This window comes from Muntiacus reevesi, chromosome 2 (genome assembly GCF_963930625.1).
Source record: "Muntiacus reevesi chromosome 2, mMunRee1.1, whole genome shotgun sequence".
Taxonomy (NCBI): Eukaryota; Metazoa; Chordata; class Mammalia; order Artiodactyla; family Cervidae; genus Muntiacus; species Muntiacus reevesi.
Genome location: NC_089250.1, coordinates 68036766 through 68057411, shown reverse-complemented (window position 1 = coordinate 68057411; position 20646 = coordinate 68036766). Strand labels below are relative to the sequence as shown.

At 41.0% G+C, this 20646-nt stretch overlaps 1 protein-coding gene across 5 annotated transcripts in view; it reads left to right on the top strand.

Moving 5' to 3' along the window:
* Positions 1–20646, top strand: part of ZHX3 (zinc fingers and homeoboxes 3) — a 107056-nt gene that overhangs the window by 39383 nt on the left and 47027 nt on the right. For all 5 annotated transcript variants that reach the window (XM_065922004.1, XM_065922003.1, XM_065922006.1 and 2 more), the window contains one exon: positions 5444–5550. The gene's annotated coding sequence lies outside the window, so the exon portion shown is untranslated. The remainder of the gene's footprint in view (positions 1–5443; positions 5551–20646) is intronic.

Genomic DNA, 20646 nt, shown 5'->3' with positions numbered 1-20646 from the left:
TTGAGATGGACTACATTCTGTTTATGGAATGTATATCCCTCTAAATCCACTTTTTAATTTAAAAAAAGCTACAATCATTAAAACAATGTGGTAGGGGCATAAGGATGGACAAAATAGATCTATGGAATGGAATTTAAAAGTCCAGAGATAAACCCATGTATCTATAGTCAAATTGTTTTTTGACCAAGGTACCAAGTCCATTCAATGAGAGAAAGGACTGTCTCTTCAGCAAATGGTGCCAGGACAACTACATATCCACGTGCAAAAGAATGCACTTAGATTCCATCCTCATGCCGTGTATTAAAATTCACTCAAAATGAATCAAAGACCTAATTGGAAGAGCCAAAACACTTAGAAAAACCATAAGGGTGAATCTTCATGACCGTGAATTTGGTAATGGATTCTTAGAAATGACTGTTAACGGTGTGAGCTACAGAAGAAGAAAAAATGGATATGTTGGACTTCACCAAAATTTACAGCTTTTGTGCATCAAAGGACATTATTAAGAAAGTGGAAAGACAGTCTACAGAATAGGAGAAAATATGCAAATCTCAGAAGTGCCTGCTGCTGCTGCTGCTGTCACTTCAGTCGTGTCCGACTCTGTGCGACCCCATAGACGGCAGCCCACCAGGCTCCCCTGTCCCTGGGATTCTCCAGGCAAGAACACTGGAGTGGGTTGCCATTTCCTTCTCCAATGCATGGAAGTGAAAAGTGAAAGTGAAGTCACTCAGTTGTGTCTGACTCTTAGCGACCCCATGAACTGCAGCCTACCAGGCTCCTCCATCCATGGGATTTTCCAGACAAGAATACTGGAGTGGGGTGCCATTGCCTTCTCCGTGAGAGGGGCCTAGTATCCAATATATGTTAAAAAAAAAAAAAAACCTCTAACAACTCAGCAACAAAAAGATAACCCGATTAAAATATGGAAAAAAGACTTGGTTGAACATTTATCCAAAGATGGTATACAGATGGCCAGCAATCATGTGAAAAGATGTTCAACATCATTGGTCATTAGGGAAATGCAAATCAAAACCACCATGAGATACTACTTCACATCCACAAGGGTGGCTATAATTTAAAAACACATTGAACAGAAAATTGAAGTGTTGATGAGGATGTTGGAACCCTCCTGCTTTTCTGGTGAGAATGTAAAACAGTGTAGCCACCATGGAAAACAGTTTGGCAGTTCCTGAAAAAGTTAAATATAGACTTAACATATGACCCAGCAGTTCTACTTCTAAGTATATACCCTAGATGATTGAAGACAGGTGTTCAGACAAGTACTTGTACCCAGATGTTCACAGTGGCACCAATCACTAGCCAATCAGTAGCCAAAAGACAGAAACAACCCAAATGTCCATCAGTGGATGAATGGATGAATGAAATGTGATATATCCATACAATGGAATATATTTCAGCCATAAAAAGAAAGTACTGATGCATGCTACAGTGTGGAAGCACCTCAAAACAGGATGTCAGGTGAAAGAAGGCAGATGCAAAAGGTTGCGTAGTGTGTGGTTGCATTTATATAAAATATTCATAATAGATAAATTCATCAAAGCAGAAAGGATATTAATGGTTGCCAGGCTGGAACAGGGATGAAGATTCAGTTCAGTTCAGTTCAGTCGCTCAGTCATGTCCGACTCTTTGCGACCCCATGAATTACAGCACACCAGGCCTCCCTGTCCATCACAAACTCCCGGAATTTACTCAAACTCATGCCCATCAAGTCGGTGATGCCATCCAGCCGTCTCATCCTCTGTCATCCCCTTCTCCTCCTGCCCCCAATCCCTCCAAGCATCAGGGTCTTTTCCAGTGAGTAGTCAACTCTTCGCATGAGGTGGCCAAAGTATTGGATTTCAACTTCAGCATCAGTCCTTCCAATGAACATCCAGGACTTATCTTCTTCAGGATGGACTGGTTGGATCTCCTTGCAGTCCAAGGGACTCTCAAGAGTCTTCTCCAACACCACAGTTCAAAAGCATCAATTTTTCGGCGCTCAGCTTTCTTCACAGTCCAACTCTCACATCCATACATGACCACTGGAAAAACCATAGCCTTGACCAGACGGACCTTTGTTGGCAAAGTAATGTCTCTGCTTTTTAATATGCTACCTAGGTTGGTCATAACTTTCCTTCCAAGGAGTAAGCGTCTTTTAATTTCATGGCTGCGGTCACCATCTGCAGTGATTTTGGAGCCCGAAAAAATAAAGTCTGACACTGTTTCCACTGTCTCCCCATCTATTTCCCATGAGGTGATGGGACCAGATGCCATGATCTTAGTTTTCTGAATGTTGAGCTTTAAGCCACTTTTTCACTCTCCTCTTTCACTTTCATCAAGAGGCTTTTTAGTTCCTCTTCACTTTCTTCCATAAGGATGGTGTCATCTGCATATCTGAGGTTATTGATATTTCTCCCGGGATAATGGTAACAACTACTTAATGAACACAGATTTCATTTGGGGATAGATAACTAAAATCTTTTGGAACTAGATAAAGGTGATGGATGTACAACATAGTGAATATAGATGCCATTGAACTGTACACCTCAACATGGTTAATTTTATGTTATGTGGGTTTTACCTCTAATTTAAAAAATTACATCATCTAGTTTTTGTGATCTCATAAGTAACTGTGGCTTTGCTGTCATAGTTACCTCGTAACTGTTGGAATTCATGTGCTTCGTGGCGCTGGCATGTCGGGAAAGTTCTTTCCAGGTGTGGGCAAGAAAACTGGAAGACAGATGATCCCAAGTGGGTGTCCTCCTAGAATACCGATAAAGGAATAGAATTGTGTTTTTCCTCTTTAACTTGTGGACGCTGGTAAAGCTTCTACCTTGAGAGGACCCTTGGTTGTTTTAAAGTGTGATCTGGACTGATCGGAATTGGTTTCTTCATTTATTAACTTGAAAAAGCATGTTTAAGGTAACTTCATATTATTTGGAGATGAAGCAGATTTTGGTTTTATGAAAATGAGGAGTGATTTTTAAAGAAAGTAAGATAAACCTATGGGCGGGCACTAAGATTTTTCTGATGGTTTGCTGTGTTGCACTGCTAGAGATTTTTGTGGCACTTTCGAAAAGCTTCACAAGTGCTTTTTTGGTCATGGAATTGATGTCAGGGATAAGAAATTTCTGTTTTCAGATGGAGCACATGTTGTGAAAAAATTAAAAACCTTAGTTTCTTATTTGATTCCTATACCTGTTTTGTTTTTTGAAGGAGGGACTTTAGGTTAGAGTCTGGCAAAAGATCTGAGCTTGGGAAGAGTATCTGAACTAGAAAGGTAGAGGTGCTCTGCCATGATCATGCGGTTTTTCTTTGTGAATCGAGTTGCTGGTTCTGCCCCAGAGTCCTGCTGCTGCCCCTGTATTGGACGTGGGCTTGTTCCTCTAGCAGATATTATTTATGCTAGTGGTCTTGCACGCTCCCACCTGGTTCCTCTTATGACCCAAAATATGCCATCCAGGCTAAGGGTTTGCAGACGTGAGGAAAACAAAGTGAACTGGTTTGTCGTGAATTGAACCACAGCTTTTGGCATCACTACCTTCAGGTCCCAATCAATCCAACCAGACAGCAGAAGAATAAATGCCTTGTTTGAGTGAGGGATTTGAAATTTTTTTTTTTTTTTTTAATTTTTTTTTTTGTTTTTATTTTTTTAATTTTTTTAATTTTTTTTATTTTTCAGTGGGTTTTGTTATACATTGATGTGAATCAGCCATAGAGTTACACGAATTCCCCATCCCGGTCTCCCATCCCACCTCCCTCTCCACCCGATTCCTCTGGATCTTCCCAGCCCAACAGGCCCGAGCACTTGACTCATGCCTCCCACCTGGGCTGGTGGTCTGTTTCACCACAGAAAATATACATGCTGTTCTTTCGAAACATCCCACCCTCCCCTTCTCCCACAGAGTTCAAAAGTCTGTTCTGTACTTCTGCGTCTCTTATTCTGCCCTGCATATAGGGCCATTGTTACCATCTTTCTAAATTTTAAAGTTAGAAGGGATCTGGTAAGCAGGGCAGAATATCTGGAATAAGTGTAACAAGCTGAAGTCGTGGCTGAATGTTAAGTATTCAGCTGAAAATCCTGATTGATTCTGCTTTCCACAAAATTAGGGAGAGTTCATTTGTGTGATGTTCCCTGGATAATTTTTTAAATTAAGAGGTCAGTTTTTTTCATTTGTGGAGACTGTAAAGTTTTTAATAAATTATTCATTAGGACAGTTTCCCAGCAAGAGCTAGTTTAGCCATTGAGCTACTACCATACTGTTAAGAGCAATGAAAGAAAGTGAAATGGGTGGAGGAGGCGACAGCTTCCTGCAGGATCATGTGTGTCCAGGAGCCACTGCAAGAGTGCATTTCCTTGCACAGTTTTCTTAACCTTTCTGTGCCTTAGTCTCCTCATCTGGGCAGTTAGAATGATAGAATCCACCTCATCAGGTCTTTATAAAAGATCGAGTGAGTTAATGTAGTTAAAGCTCTTAGCACAGTGCCTGACAGAGTAAAAGCTTGACAGGAACGATCACTCGGAGCTCCTCTGGGTGGGGTGCTTTCCTGAGGGGGTACCTTGTTTCCATTCAGATACCCATGGTCCCAACCCCCTCTTGTGTACCCAGGCACCGTTCAAAACTTTGAGACCCTCTGGTACACTCACTTTAGGGCCATTTTACTGGGCGTCTCACCCAAAGAGAATGCTTTGGGACGGAAATAAAGAAATAAAGTAGTGGTTTTTCAGCTATTTCCCAAATAATCTTAAGATCATGTGAAGCCTTTCTGGTTGTTTGTTGAAAACATAGTGACTGTCTCATTCATTTATCAGGAATTACTGTGTGCACATCATTGCCACTGGGTAGAATGGGATGACCTAGGGATAAGGGTCAGAGACAAAGAGGAAGGTCACAGAGCTCCTTAGCCTGGAACTCAGAATCTAGACCATTTTTATGCCTCTGGAATCCATATTAGAAAAACCCAGGCTTTGACTGAAAGAGCATCAGGAAATAGCACATCCTTAATGCGATTCATGGGGTCACAAAGAGTTGGACAAGACTGAGCGACTGAACTGAACTGAACTGAATGGTATGCATCCTTGAAGCTGTAAGGCCACACCTCAGTTAATTTTATCATTTCTGCTAAGTCATCTCATACTTAGCTAGGAGAGAGAGATGGAAACTCATTGGTGGAAAGAGATGTTAATGAATCATCTTGTTCTGATCTATTATCAGAGACAAGTTTGGCTTTTTTCCATTAATATTTTTTCAGTCACTACTAGCATTTTAAATCATTTTCAATTGCTGATTTGTACTTTAATGACCTGCTTTAATTCTCCCCACCCCCTTGGTATTTCTGTTTGTGTATAGTTCTGGAGACTGATGAGATTGGGTCACTCAGTTTCCTAGAATCCACTTTATCTCTTTTCGCGTGAAGTGAAGCTATGCCACTTCTTTTGCAGGACTGGATTGCAACTGCAGAGGCAATAACAACTGAACCTTTAAAGATGCATACGGGGCTGCACAAAGAGAAGAGAGAAATTGGAGAAACCAATGAAGTGAGGAAAAAGTATGTTTCCTGGGTAAATAGTATAATTCTGAATGTTAAGTTTCTTGCCATATATCAGTTACCATCAATTTGTTATGCCTAAGTCTTTATAGCCATATTTATTGCTACTAAACATTTTTTTTCTCCTTCCTTGACTTTTATTGCTGAGCTCTTTGATCAAATTACTCTTTTTTTGATTAATCTAAAAAATGTGTATTGAATATACAGTTGAGGTGACTTCATAGGTCACTTGATAGGAGCCTGTTCTATTCTATCTTAGGTTGACCATTGGGTATTATAAAAGTAGAGTTGTGTGCTGTGTCTCTTGTAATATACAGGTTTAGTTCAAGGTCAGCTTTTCGGTCTGAGTACAAAACTTATACTTGCTTTATTAAATGACTGATTTGAAAAACACTGATTTTAATACCAAGTTATCCAAGCCATGTTCTTGGCACTGCCCTCTGCAATAGGAAACTTAATACTAAAGACACAGCAGACTGGCAAATAATTAATGTAAATAGCCATAGCTTTCTCTTGAAATAGATGTGCCCTAGTAAAGTTATATGTATATGTGTGTTTGTGTGTATGAGTTGGGAACTCATTTTATTGTTACCATGCCCCTCACAAGCTTATTAGATATTGAGGGTTTTTGTTGTTAAACATTTTTAAGTAAAGGAAATTTCTTACATTATTTATGATTATAAAGAACCTTTCTTCAGTTTGCTGATTAGAGTGTTTTGGAAAGAAAGCAGAAGAAATGGAGTCAGAGTTATGGCTGGTATGTAATGGAGGCTCTGTGCGCAGGAGCCGGGCTTGGACAACCCATGAGAGCGTCGCTGTGTCTCCACCAGCCTGGGCCGCCCAGCCCATGGGAATTTCCCCACAGTTGTTACTTGTGGAACTTCCTGCCTCATGGTGGATTGTGGCCAGGCTGCTGCTGGCTAGAAGATACAGTCCTGTTTACTCATTTTTTAATTTTGAGTTGCAAGGTGGAGTAAGAACTGTTCAGTGGCCTTTATATATCAGTCCTCTAAGCTGAAAGTGGCGTACGGCAGGTTGGTTGGTTTGGTCAGACTACACAGCTGGTGGGAACTTAGTCCCCCAGCCAGGGATCAAACCTGTGCCTATAAGCAGCGAGAGTGCTGTGTCCTAACAACCGGACTGCCTGCCAGGCCAGTCCCCAAGCCGAGTTTATCACGAATGAACTCATGCACACATTTTCTAGTGCTCACTTTCACACCTACTCTGTGTCAGTTACACTGATCTCTTTATGGTTCTCCAGTCAGTCTGGAATCTTCTCCTGGACAGCCACATAGCTCCTGCCCGCCTTCTCCTTCAGGTTTCTGCTGGTGGGGGGACAGGCGGTGGGGGTGGGGGGTAAAGTGAGTGCAAAGGGCAGAGCCAGATGGAATGACCAGGAATTTTCTGTGATGCCGTTTCTGTACCTGCTCCCTGACCGCCCTGAGCCATCTCGCCCAGCTCCAGCTTACCTCTTCTTTCTCTCACTCCACTAGTCCTGTCAGGTGTGGTGTCTTGTTGATTCTGTACATCATGTTTGTTTTAGTTCACCTTTAAGATCTTTTAAAGCTGATCTTTCACTTCTAAAGACACATACCATTTGACTCAGCAATTGCATTTCTAGGAATTTATCTCACAGATATGCAAGCAATCTTGTACCTCCTCAGCCTCTCTTAAATCTTCATGCGTGCTTCTGATCTCAGTAGCATCTGGACTGAGACTAATTAGCTGTTGTTGCCACTGTTCTGTGGGTCCTGTCCCCCTCCACTCACTCGGGCAACTGCCTGCCTCTTTGCCTGAACTGCAGTGGACTGGAAACACTGGCCCTGCAGCTAACTGCGTCCCCTTTCAGACTTCTTTTGCACTCCTGTTGCCTTACCGCAGTCTTTCCCTTCCCATTTGAGAATATCACAGATGGTTTTGCATTGCATTTCTTACATATTTAGATAATTATATATAATGTAGTGGTATCTCGAGTTAGCTGTACATTAGAATCGCCTTAAAAGCATTATAAATTACAAGTGTCCGGTCCCACCCCCAGAGATGCTGAGGCAATTTGTCTGGGGTGAGTTGTAGGCATTGGCATTTTTAAAAGCTGTCTGGGGTGATTTTCACTATGGTCAAGTTTGAGGACCAGAAATAGTATTGGTTTTCTGTATCAATGATGACTTTGGTCACTTTAAGCTCATCGTAACCATTTAAGTAATTGCTTTGGGTTTGTAAGTTACAGTGATGTTATTTATTTAAAAAATTTTGCCTGGGCCTTTATTGTATTTGTATTTCTTTTTTTTTTTTTCATGTTGCTTTTTGTTGGAAAGAACTTCTGAGCCTGTATTAAATAGCAGTGATGATAAAATGCTGCTTCAGCTTGTGTCTGTTTTTACTGACTGCATGTCTCATTTCTTCCTTGAAGTGTACTGTTGACGTTAGTTTTTATAGATACCCCAAAAAGGGTAAGAAAGTATATCTTTGTTATTAATTTTAGGATTTTAAAATTAAGAATATCTGTTGGAATTTTAACAAATTAATTTTTGGTATCAGATGACGTGACACAATTTAAAGGTTTAACCTAGTCCTACTTATTGTTATTTTCTTTTAAATTTTTGAGCATAAATTTTAAGTAAACTTCGTCTAGTTTTCTCTTTTCATTTTTCTTTAGCCAGTTTTAGAATACAGTTAATAGAATGAACTAGGTAATCTACATCTTGACTTTTGTTAGGCATGATCTCTGTAATGTGTTGTGTTTGTTTCTTGAGAGTTTGAAATGATCCACTAATAAACCATCAGGCACTAGTTGTTTTAGGGGTGGGGGTATAGTTATTTTTAAAGATGTTGGCCAAGTTAAGTATTTTATAGGTATTTAGAATTTTACATTTTTAATGAAAAATCCATTCGATTAGTTTTATCCAAATTTATTAACACGCACCTAGTATTTCCCTACAATTTTATTGCTGCTTTTGTGTCCTATGTTTCTAGTTTCATGCATTTCCTCTTTTTGTAATTAACTTTACTAGTAGTATCACTTTTAGTCTCTTCAGAGAAATTTTTGCTGAAATAGAAGTACAAAATGCAGGAGTTCCATGGTAGTCAAATGGTGAGGACTCTTGAGATTTCACTGTGAGCCTGGATTCAATCCCTGGTCAGGGAACTAAGATCCCACAAGCTTCATGGTGTGGCCAATAAATAGATAAATAAATACATGCAAAATGAGATAGTGAAAAGTCAGTTTTCTCCTCACTCCAGATCCTCAAACATCAAGTTCCCTATTCATAGGTGACATTTCTTACCAGTTATTATGGGTCCTTCCAAAGTATTTTTTTGCTTTTAAAATATCTAATTCTTAAAAAAAAAAAAAAAAAAAAATCTAATTCTTTTTAAGAATCAGGCTTTTTGGGTGTTTTGTTTCTCAAGATTATTAGTTTCATTTTTAGTTTTTTTTTTTTTTTTTTTTGACAATGCTTAAAGCAATATTTATCTTCGATTCTTTTTTTTTAATTTTTCTTTTCTTTTTTTCTTTTTTAAAGTCTATAAATTTCTTGTGCAGTGAAAATGCAGTTGCATTTTCTAATTTCATTATTGTTATTTCAGAGCTTTGTAAGTAGAATATTGTTGGATTTTGTCTTCTGTTCATCCAGTCTTAAAGATTCTATAACTTATGGGTGAATTTAGCTCTTTAATTTGTGGTTGCTTTTGCACTTGTTATGTTTTCTACACATAATTTGTTGTTTAATTTTTATATTACTTAGTTGTCTCTTTGCTGTTATGCCTTCTGTTTTATGGAGTGTCCTTTTCTTCTTTTCAACTTTAAGACAAAATTTAAAGGTGAACAGTTCTTTTAGTGCTGAAAAGTAACATTTGTTCCTGTATTTATTTACTATCATCAAAGCAAACGCTAGAGCTTTCCTCCCATATAAGGAAACTCAGCTTCTCCCTATTTTGTCATCCTCTCTTCCTGCTCCTCATCTGCTTCCATTATTTTTATCCTTCATGTTTTACATTTATTCTGTGAAGTGCACCGATTCTTCTGGGCTTCAGCCTGATACTTATAAGTATTTTATTATTCTTGATTAAATGAAGTAAAAACCGCCAAGGCCTCACTTCGAGCTGGCCAGACACTTAGCTTGGGCAGGAAATATAAAGAGAAAGGCAGTTCCATCCTTGGCTTCAAGATCCCTTTCTGCTCGAGGAGGTGGTATGTATACAAACAACCATGGCAAAAGATGTCATGTGTCAGGTGTCCTGGGACACAAGAGGGAGGGAATGGTGTCCTGGTGAGTGAGTGAGGGCGTCTTGGGAGCTGGGTGTTACTGTGCCAGTAGGGCTCTTTGAGATACAGGATAAAGCGAATGGGCAAAAGCCCGCAGTACCCAGATGGCTGGAGACAAGGTTGGACAAAGGGATGTGGGGGCCAGACTGAGAAGCCTAGCCAACAAGGTTTAGTTTGTATCCTGTGGCTGCACCAGAAAGATTTTAAGGCAGAGGCGTGCTCTGTTCAAGCCTGTTTTTAGGAAAATAGCTCTGGCTGTTGTGTGAAGCACGGACTGCAGGGAGGAAGTTAGCGAAGTGACTGTGGCTGTCATCCAGATAAGAGATGATGAGAAGCTGGCAAGGTGGGAGCAGTGGTGATAGAGAAGATGAGGTGTTTTGAGGTAGAATCTAAGAATCCCTGTTCCTGACTCAAGTGAGACTGGGACTGGAGGACAATTTAGAGGGTTTTCTTGTTTGTTTATTTTAGGGATGGTGGAAATATTGACTACCTTATGTCGTGGGTTAGATTGTGGAGGGGGTTGCAGAGACTAATTTGGAGAATGAGCATTTTAGGACTTTCTGAATTTTAAAAATCGTTGAGAGATCCAAGAAAACATATCTAAGAGCAATTGGAAATATGGGTTATAAACTCAGTTGAGATATAGGGGCCAGAGATACAGATATATTTGCCCCAAGGAGGAGGCCAAGCCATAGAACAGATGTAAAGTTCCCCCAAGCAGAGCCTGTAGATAGAAGAAAGGGCTTAGGTTGGCCTCTTGGCCAAGACCAGTCTTTATGTGCAGGAAATCAAAATGTGCTGAGCACTGTAATACATGTCCTGCACGGAGTGCTGAAAGCTTTTTCAGATGGCTTACTTTATCTTCTTAATAGCCCTGTGTATGGAAATTATTACCACCCTACTTTATGGGCCAGGAAACTAAGGCTCCAAGGCATTGTTAGTAAGCTAGTAAGTGAGATTGCAAACCAGGCCTGAATGTCAAGCTGATGCTAGGGGAAGAGATAGAGGAGAAGCAGAAAAGAGTGGTGTGGAGGACATGATTTGCTATGGGGACAGTGGCTGGCAGTGGCCATTCTCCCAGAGGTTCAGTAGGATAAGGAGGCGCTTAGCCACTGGTTTTGTCAGTTAGAAACCTGATAGCGACCCTTCCATGCTCAGTTCACAGAGTATGGAGGCCAGCTCACACTGGAGGAAGTGCAGACAGCTCTGTCGACTGCAGCTCTTAGAGACATCTTGGTGTTGGAGGAATGACAAGAGCATGTGGCTAGGGGTTGGCATCACTGTGTTTATTTAGAGATGACAGCTCGAAGGATTCTGATTCACTCATCTCTTTTCCTTTGAGGTCTTATGTCTTAGTTTGCCTTGTCTCTGTGCTTCTGTTACTTAAAAAAAAAAAAAAAGTAACTGCTGGATTCTCTTTTCACATAACCTGCTTGTTTAACTTGTCAACTTGGAGTCCCTTCCTACACATTGTTTTCAGATGTTTCCAGGCTGTTGTCTTAGTGACCTGCTTTGATTGCTAGTTACGTATGAGATCCCTAGAGCCCCTTCTTGTTTCTTCTCTCAGGTCTTTCCATCCTGGAAGAGATTGTCTTCTGTCATTTGAATGTTTTATTCAGTTCAGCTTCCTCCAGAATCCAAATTCATGGATGGCCTCTGTTTTCCAGATGAATGTGTTCGTGTCTTCTCTAATAGGAAAGCATTGAGCTCAGAGCCTGCATTCAGGAACTAGGCTTGCCTGGGTTCAGATTCTGGCTCTGCAGCTACTAGCTGAGTGACCTTGAGCAAGTTGCTTTTTGTAACTTCTTTGTGCCTCATTTTCCTTATCTGTAAACTGTCATTGTTCTTGTTTAGTCACTAAGTCGTATCTGACTCTTTGTGACCCCATCGACTGTAGCCCACTGAGCTTCTCAGTCCATGGGGGGTCTCCGGGCAAGAATACTGGAATGAGTTGCCATTTCCTTCCCCAAGGGATCTTCTAACCCAGGGATTGAACTAGAGTTGCCTACATTGGCAGGTGGATTATTTACCACTGAGCCGCCAGGGATGCCCTTCTGTAAGCTGTTCAGTTCAGTCGCTCAGTTGTGTCTGACTCTTTGCGGTCCCATGGACTGCAGCATGCCAGGCCTCCCTGTCCATCACCAACTCCCGGAGCTTGCTCAAACTCATGTTTATGGAGTCGGTGATACCATCCAACCATCTCTTCTTCTGTTGTCCCCTTCTCTTCCTGCCTCCAATCTTTCCCAGCATCAGGGTCTTTTCCAATGAGTCAGTTCTTTGCTTCAGGTGGCCAAAGTATTAGAGTTTCAGCTTCAGCATCAGTCCTTTCAGTGAATATTCAGGACTGATTGCCTTTAGGATGGACTGTTTGGATCTCCTTGCAGTCCAGGGGACTCTCAAGAGTCTCCTCCAACACCACAGTTCAAAAGCATAATTTATTTGGTGCTCAGCTTTCTTTATAGTTCAACTCTCACATCCATACATGACCACTGGAAAAACCATAGCTTTGACTAGATGGACCTTTGTCAGCAAAGTAATGTCTCTGCTTTTTAACATGCTGTCTAGGTTGGTCATAGCTTTTCTTCCAAGGAGCAAGTGTCTTTTAATTTCATGGCTGCAGTCACCACCTGTAGTGATTTCGGAGCCCAAGAAAGTAAGGTTTCTCACTGTTTGCCCATCTATTTGCCATGAAGTGATGGGACTGGATGCCATGATCTTAGTTTTCTGAATGTTGTGTTTTAAGCCAGCTTTTTCACTCTCCTATTTCACTTTCATCAAGAGGCTCTTTAGTTCCTCTTTGCTTTCTGCCATAAGGGTGGTGTCATCTGCATATCTGAGGTTACTGATATTTCTCCCAGCAATCTTGATTCCACCTTTGCTTCATTCAACCCAGCATTTCACACGATGTACTCTGCATATAAGTTAAATAAGCAGGGTGACGATATACAGCCTTGACGTACTCGTTTCCCGATTTGTAGCTGTTAACTGTAAGCAGTAATAACACCTCCTAGCAAGGGCTGTGATGTGAGTTAAGTGAACTAGTGCCTGGACTGTACTTAAAAGGCACCGGGTCCAGTGCAGGCTGTGTGTTCCTCCATTGTTAGCTCTTGTTGTTGTTGTTCTGGGGGAAAACAGTGGGAGAGGTAATAATCTTTTCCCAATTGTCTTTTGCACCACATATTTATCACTTACTTGATAAATTTACACACTGTTGGAGCCTCATTTGGTAAACTAGAAGTAGACAAATCCTGGAGAACAGGTAGCATTCGCTCCAGTCGCTAAGGAGTTCTACAGTGAACACTGAACGATGGTCCAGATGTGGCGTCTGTAGTTGCAGATGTCCGCTGTGTGACCTTTCCTGCCCCATGGCCGTGTTCAGTTGGTTTCCTTTAAATACAGGCCATAAAATGTTTACTTCTACCTTACTGAATAGTTCTTCCAAAAATGTTATTTAATTTTGCTCATCCCATCAACAAATAACAGATGCTGGTCAAATTGGCATACAGAATTAAGTAACTTTCCTAAAGTCCTCGGTGGGACTGGGACCTAATAAGCTTATGGTATCTGACTCTAGTGGTGTTCAAAGAGGAAAAAGGGTTCACTGGAATGACTACACACACACACATACACACACCCACGTGTTGTGCATATACATATACATGCACAATACAATTAGCTAAACCAAAGATCTTACTCAAGTAGATATGTACATATGTATGTGTATGTGTGTGTAGCTCAAACTCTCTACAGTGCTGTCTTAGTTAGTTAGGCTTCTGTAACAAAATAGGCTTATAAACAACTTATAAACAACAAACGTTTGTTTCTCACTGTCCTGGTGGCTGGGTGCCAGCATGGTTGGGTTCTGGTGAGGGCCCTTTTGCAGGTTGCCGACGACCTTTTTCTTGCTGTATTCTCATATGTGGAGGGGATGAGAGAGCTCTATAGGGTCCCTTTTATAAGGGCACCGATGCCATTCATGCAGTTCTGCTGCGATGACCTGAAAGCCGCATGTCCTAATACTATAACATCAGGGTTTAGAATTTCAATATGAATTTGTGTGTGTGGCGGGGGGGACGCAGATATTTAGTTCACAACAGGTACCAGTCTCTAAAGGTGTAGTTATGAATATATCATGTTTTTTTGACAATGAAGATGTGCTGTTTTTACAAGTAGAAGAAATAAATCTCAGGACTTCCCTGGAGGTCCAGTGGCTAAGACTCCATGCTCCCAATGCAAGAGGCCTGGGTTCGATCCCTGGTCAGGGCGCTAGATCCCACATGCCACAACTAAAGATCCTGCAAGCTGCAAGTAAGACCCAGTGCAGCCAAATAAATAAATATATTTTTAAAAATAAATATATTGAATAAACAAACAAAAAACCAAAGTGCTTGCAGGGCAAGCATAATAAAGGGAAATACTATCAACTAACCTCTTGGAGCATTTAAGAAAAGCAAATGGGCTTGTGAATGGGGGAGCCAGTAATCCACTAAGAAACCTTTCCCAGAAGTTGCATAGTCTCAGATCAACTCTTTCAACATATTTATTAACTATAAAGGAAAGAAAAGATAGTAACTTTACAGTGGAGAAGACACCTTAGCCAAGAGGTCAAGGTCAGCATCACCAGTAATAAGATAAGCAACATCATGAACCCCGTGATATGATGCACCACGGACAAGAAGACATCATTTCTGTGGCTTTTTGGCCAGAAATGCATAATTGCAGCATAATCATGAGAAAACCTCAGGCAAATCCAAATCAAGGACACTCAAAATAACTGATTAATACTTTTAAAAAGTGTCAAGGGCATAAATAACAAGACTGAGGAGCTATCACAGACTAGGGGAGGCTAAGGAAATAATGACGAAATGCAAATCTTCGATAGATCCTGGGACTGAAAAAGGACATAAATAGAAAAAAACTGGTGCAATTTGAACAAGATCTTTGGTTTAGTTAATAGTATTGTGCCAGTGGTAACGCCCTGTCTCTGTTCAGTTACTGTGGTTATATAAGATTTGAGGACACTGTTGTTGTTGTTCAGTTGCTAAATCGTGTCTGACTCTTTTCAGCCCCATGGACTGCAGCACTCCAGGCTTCCCTGTCCTTCACTGTCTCCTGGAGTTTGCTTAGATTCATGTCCCTTGAGTCAGTGATGCCATCTAACCATCTCATCTTCTGCTGCCCCTTTCTCCTCCTGCCCTCCCATCTTTCCCAGCATCAGGGTCTTTTCCACTGAGTTGGGGATACTGGGCCAGGGGTATAAGGAAACTCTGTACTATTTTTTGCAACTTTTCCGTAAGTCTAAAATTAGCTCAAAATTTAATTTTTTTTTGTTTTTTTCCCTCTGTCTTATTTTTCTTTTAAGTAAAAAGCCATTATGGGATAAACTGTCTGGTCCTGGGTAGAAACTGGCTTCAGAAGAGGAAAGAAAGCTTAGAGTTAAGGTCCCTTCTCGGAGTGGGTGAATGTTAATAATGACCTTTCACTGTGTTGCCTCTAGGCTCATTCCAGATCTGTTGAATCTCCTAGACCTTTCTAAAGGGTATGATAGTAAAAAGCTATGCTGATGGGAGATTTTGCTGAAAATTTTATGAGGCCCAGTGGATAGAAAATTAGACAATAGAAGATACTGCACTTAAGGGGAAAAAAAAATCAAACTAGTCTTTTTTTTCTCATTTATTTTTATTAGTTGGAGGCTAATTACTTTACAATATTGTAGTGGTTTTTGCCATACATTGACATGAATCAGCCATGGATTTACATGTATTCCCCATCCCGATCCCCCCTCCCACCTCCCTCTCTACCTGATCCCTCTGGGTCTTCCCAGTGTACCAGCCCTGAGCACTTGTCTCATGCATCCAACCTGGGCTGGTGATCTGTTTCACCCTAGATAATATACATGTTTTGATGCTGTTCTCTTGAAGCATCCCACCCTCACCTTCTCCCACAGAGTCCAAAAGTCTGTTCTGTACATCTGTGTCTCTTTTTCTGTTTTGCATATAGGGTTATCATTACCATCTTTCTAAATTCCATATATATGTGTTAGTATACTGTAATGGTCTTTATCTTTCTGGCTTACTTCACTCTGTATAATGGGCTCCAGTTTCATCCATCTCATTAGAACTGATTCAAATGAATTATTTTTAATGGCTGAGTAATATTCCATAGTGTATATGTACCACAGCTTCTTTATCCATTCGTCTGCTGATGGGCATCTAGGTTGCTTCCATGTCCTGGCTATTATAAACAGTGCTGTGATGAACATTGGGGTGCCTGTATCTCTTTCAGATCTGGTTTCCTTGGTGTGTTTGCCCAGAAGTGGGATTGCTGGGTCATATGGCAGTTCTAATTCCAGTTTTTTAAGAAATCTCCACACTGTTCTCCATAGCGGCTGTACTAGTTTGCATTCCCACCAACAGTGTAAGAGGGTTCCCTTTTCTCCACACCCTCTCCAGCATTTATTGCTTGTAGACTTTTGGATAGCAGCCATCCTGACTGGCGTGTAAATGGTACCTCATTGTGGTTTTGACTTGTATTTCTCTGATAGTGAGTGATGTTGAGCATCTTTTCATGTGTTTGTTAGCCATCTGTATATCTTCTTTGGAGACATGTCTGTTTAGTTCTTTGGCCCATTTTTTGATTGGGTCATTTATTTTTCTGGAATTGAGCTGCAGGAGTTGCTTATATATTTTTGAGATTAATCCTTTGTCTGTTGCTTTGTTTGCTATTATTTTCTCCCAATCTGAGGGCTGTCTTTTCACCTTGCTTATAGTTTCCTTTGTTTTGCAAAAGCTTTTAAGTTTAATTAGGTCCCATTTGTTTATTTTTGCTTTTATTTCCAATATTCTGGGAGGTGGGTCATAGAGGATCCTGCTGTGATTTTTGTTGGAGAGTGTTTTGCCTATGTTCTCCTCTAGGAGTTTTATAGTTTCTGGTCTTACATTTAAATCTTTAATCCATTTTTAGTTTATTTTTGTGTATAGTATTAGAAAGTGTTCTAGTTTCATTCTTTTATAAGTTTTCCCAGCACCACTTGTTAAAGAGGTTGTCTTTTTTCCATTGTATATCCTTGCCTCCTTTGTTGAAGATAAGGTGTCCATAGGTTCGTGGACTTATCTCTGGGCTTTCTGTTCTGTTCCATTGATCTATATTTCTGTCTTTGTGCCAGTACCATACTGTCTTGATGACTGTGGCTTTGTAGTAGAGTCTGAAGTCAGGCAGGTTGATTCCTCCAGTTCCATTCTTCTTTATCAAGATTACTTTGGCTATTTGAAGTTTTTTGTATTTCCATACAAATTGTGAAATTTTTGTTCTAGTTCTGTGAAAAATACTGTTGGTAGCTTGATAGGGATTGCATTGAATCTATAGATTGCTTTGGGTAGTATAGTCATTTTGACAATATTGATTCTTCCAATCCATGAACACGGTATATTTCTCCATCTATTTGTGTCCTCTTTGATTTCTTTCATCAGTGTTTTATAGTTTTCTATGTATAGGTCTTTTGTTTCTTTAGGTAGATATACTCCAAAGTATTTTATTCTTTTTGTTGCAATGGTGAATGGTATTGTTTCCTTAATTTCTCTTTCTATTTTCTCATTGTTAGTGTATAGGAACACAAGGGATTTCTGTGTGTTAATTTTATATCCTGCATCAAACTAATCTTAAATAGAGTCATGGGTGGGTACTCTAGGGTTCTCTGAAGATACTGTCCAGCATTTGCTGCTGAGGCCAAAATGACCTGAAAAATTGGTGCACATCTGTGCAGAGATGACCAGACTGAGTGATCCTCTGAAGGCATATGGAGATGAAAGTCCCTCTTTGGTCATTAGAGGTCAAATTAAAGCCCTATAAACAGAAAAATCTTAAAAGCAAGGGGTTTATGGCTTGTTCAAGTAAAGAATGCTGCAAAAGGACACCAGATTGGGAGTCTGCATGGAGCCTGGGAAGGATTCGGAGGGTTGGATTTCATCAGAATACATTTCCCTTTGTCCACGAGAGGGAGATGCCACAGTGACCTGGGGCGAGCATTCTGCTTGCTGCAAAGCTGGTCTCGCTACATATGTAGGTGGAAAACCTTCTTAGAAGGTCTGAATTTGTTCCTCAAGTGGCCACCTGATTAGGACTTCTGTTTTCCAGGTGCTCTCATGTTAGGAACAGACATGTATGTGTGCTCAGTTGTTCAGTTGTGTCCGACTCTTTGCAACCCCATAACTGTAGCCTGTCAGGCTCCTCTGTTCATGGGATTTTCCAGGCAAGAATACTGGAGTGGGTTGCCATTTCCTCCTCCAAAGGATCTTCCTGACCCAGGGGTCAAACCCACGTCTCTTGTGACTCCTGCTTTGGCAGGTGGATTCTTTTACACTGAGCCACCTGGAAACTGACAATTCTAGGTAAGTTTCAGAAATAGTGGGGCTCCTGGAAAGCTGTTGTTGTTTAGTCACTAAATTGTGTCTGACTCTTTGTGACCCCAAGGTCTGTAGCCTGTGAGACTCCTCTGTCCATAGGATTTCCCAGGCAAAAATGTTGGAGCAGGTTGCCATTTCCTTCTGCAGGGATTCTTCCCGACCTAGGACCAAACTTGTGTCTCCTGCATTGACAGGTGGGTTCTTTACCACTGAGCCCCCAGGGAGGCCCCCTAGAAAGCTATACACCCTCTAAAATGGAGGTGGGGTGGATCTAATATATCACCATTGAGTTCAGTTGGGATTAAACCAGTTCTACCCCACTCAATTAAGAATTTAATAATGTCAGTGAATTTACAAAGCTGGGGACTAGGTCATGTACTTACTCAGTTAACAGATATTTTGTGAGCACCCACTATGGGCCAGGCATGGGATTAGGCCCTGAGAACATAGCAGTGAGCCAGACAGTGATGCTCCACTCTGAGTCTGCAGACCAGGAGTCTGTCCCTCTGAGCCTGAACCAGCCAGCCCACCCACTCTCTCAAAGGTGCCTCCACCAAAAGGGCTTGGTTTACACCAAGATAGAAGTCTCCCCATATACAGTCCCCTAACTTTTAAACCTTTTTATGTTAGTTTAATTTCCTTCCAGTAGTGCTTGAAAGGAAAGATGTTTTCATGTGTAGTTCATATATTTAGTTTACATAATTTGGAAGCAGCATTTGCTGCCTTTATTTGTGAAAGCTTTCCCATCTGTGGGCCGCTCCCCTCAGGGCTCTGATGTTGAAGACACTTTGAGCTTCGTGGGTTTGCTCTGTGCGTACAGCCATCAAAATGTGTTTGCCGAGGCCAAGCGAGCTCTGAGAGGCACAGCACGGCCAGCTGGCAGCATCCAAAGGGTGCCAGCCCTTCTCTTCTGCTGCCTGGCCCTTTCTCCCTTCCCGAATTTAATCTCGGCTCAGATTCCAAACTAAACCTGAAAGCAGTGAACCAATGGGTGGTGCTAACTAACTTGATTCCACAACACTGTTATTAAGATCTTCCCTGCCCATCCTTCTGGAATCTCTGGGCCTTCTTATTGAGTAGAGATGCCTTGAATTGGTAAAATAGTAATTGTAATGAATTTTTAGTTATTCTATATAAAGAGCACAGTGGATAAATATTTCTTATTTATCAGAAAAATTAAGGCTTGTTTTTTTTTTTTCCTAAAAAAATTAAGGTTTTATTTTGAAGACCTACCTCTTCTACATTCCATATATGGAATATATGAATGGATGGTCATTTTTTTCAAAATACTTTTGCAGAACAAAGTCCACATTCATCAAGAAAGCTTTCTGCCATCAGATCCCAGTCTCTTTCCGGCCTCAACTCGTCTAACCTTCCCCTGCCTATCTTTTATTATGCTCTGGTAGGTTCTCTGTACCATGTACTTTCATATTGCCAACCCTGTTCTTCCCTTTCTCTGCTTTCAAGTCCCAGATCACCCAGTGCCACTCACTCTAGGCCTTTTTTGTCTTTCTCAGTGGTTATCATCAGTCCATTTTCTGGTATCCCAAACCCAGAGTAGCACATCTCCTCTATGGCACACATCACATGCCAGTTTGTGATGCTTCTGTTGACATGGCTTTCCTCTCTCCTGGATAACCAACTCCTTGAGGTGTCAGGGACTTGCCTATTCCATTCTTCTTCATATTCTCTAGATACCCAGCATAGTGAGTTTGCTAACATTGACGAGTGTTTATACTGCTCCAGCCACTATCTAAGCACTTAGTATGTAATAGCATATTGAATTGTCACAATAACCCCATTAATAACCCCTGGTTACCACCTTTTTCCCAGGATAGGAAACTGAAGCACAGAAGGGTTAAGGGTTTTGCCCAGAGCTGCAAAGTGGTAGAGTTGAGATCTGAACCCTGGCAGTCAGTTCGGGGTCAGGGCGTCTATCCACTGCTTGATACTGAATACCCATAATACTGTAATGCCCATGCTCTTTATATAATAGTAGCTAACATTTATCGAGCACCAGCTCCATGTCAGGTACTGAACTTAAATGTTATATGTTTATCATCTCAATCCACACAAAACCTCCATGAGGCACATGTAGTTATTATTCCATAGAGGAGGGGACAGATGCCGAGCACTTGAAGTTAAGCAGTGTGTACTAGGCGATACTGCATTGTGTGCCTAGGAAGTGTTTGCAGGCAAATGGATGAACGAAAACAGGGAGAAGGTTCAGGAAGAGAACTAATGTGTACTGAATGCCTTCCATTCTTTTCCACTGAGTCTGTTTTTCCCAACACTTTACTATGAAAAATTTCAAACATAATGCAAAATCGAAAGGCTTTTACACTGAGCAGCCATACACCCACCACCAGGTTTGAACATTAGCATTTTATTCTGTGCTTCCTGTTCCTCTGTCCGTCAGTCTGTCCATCC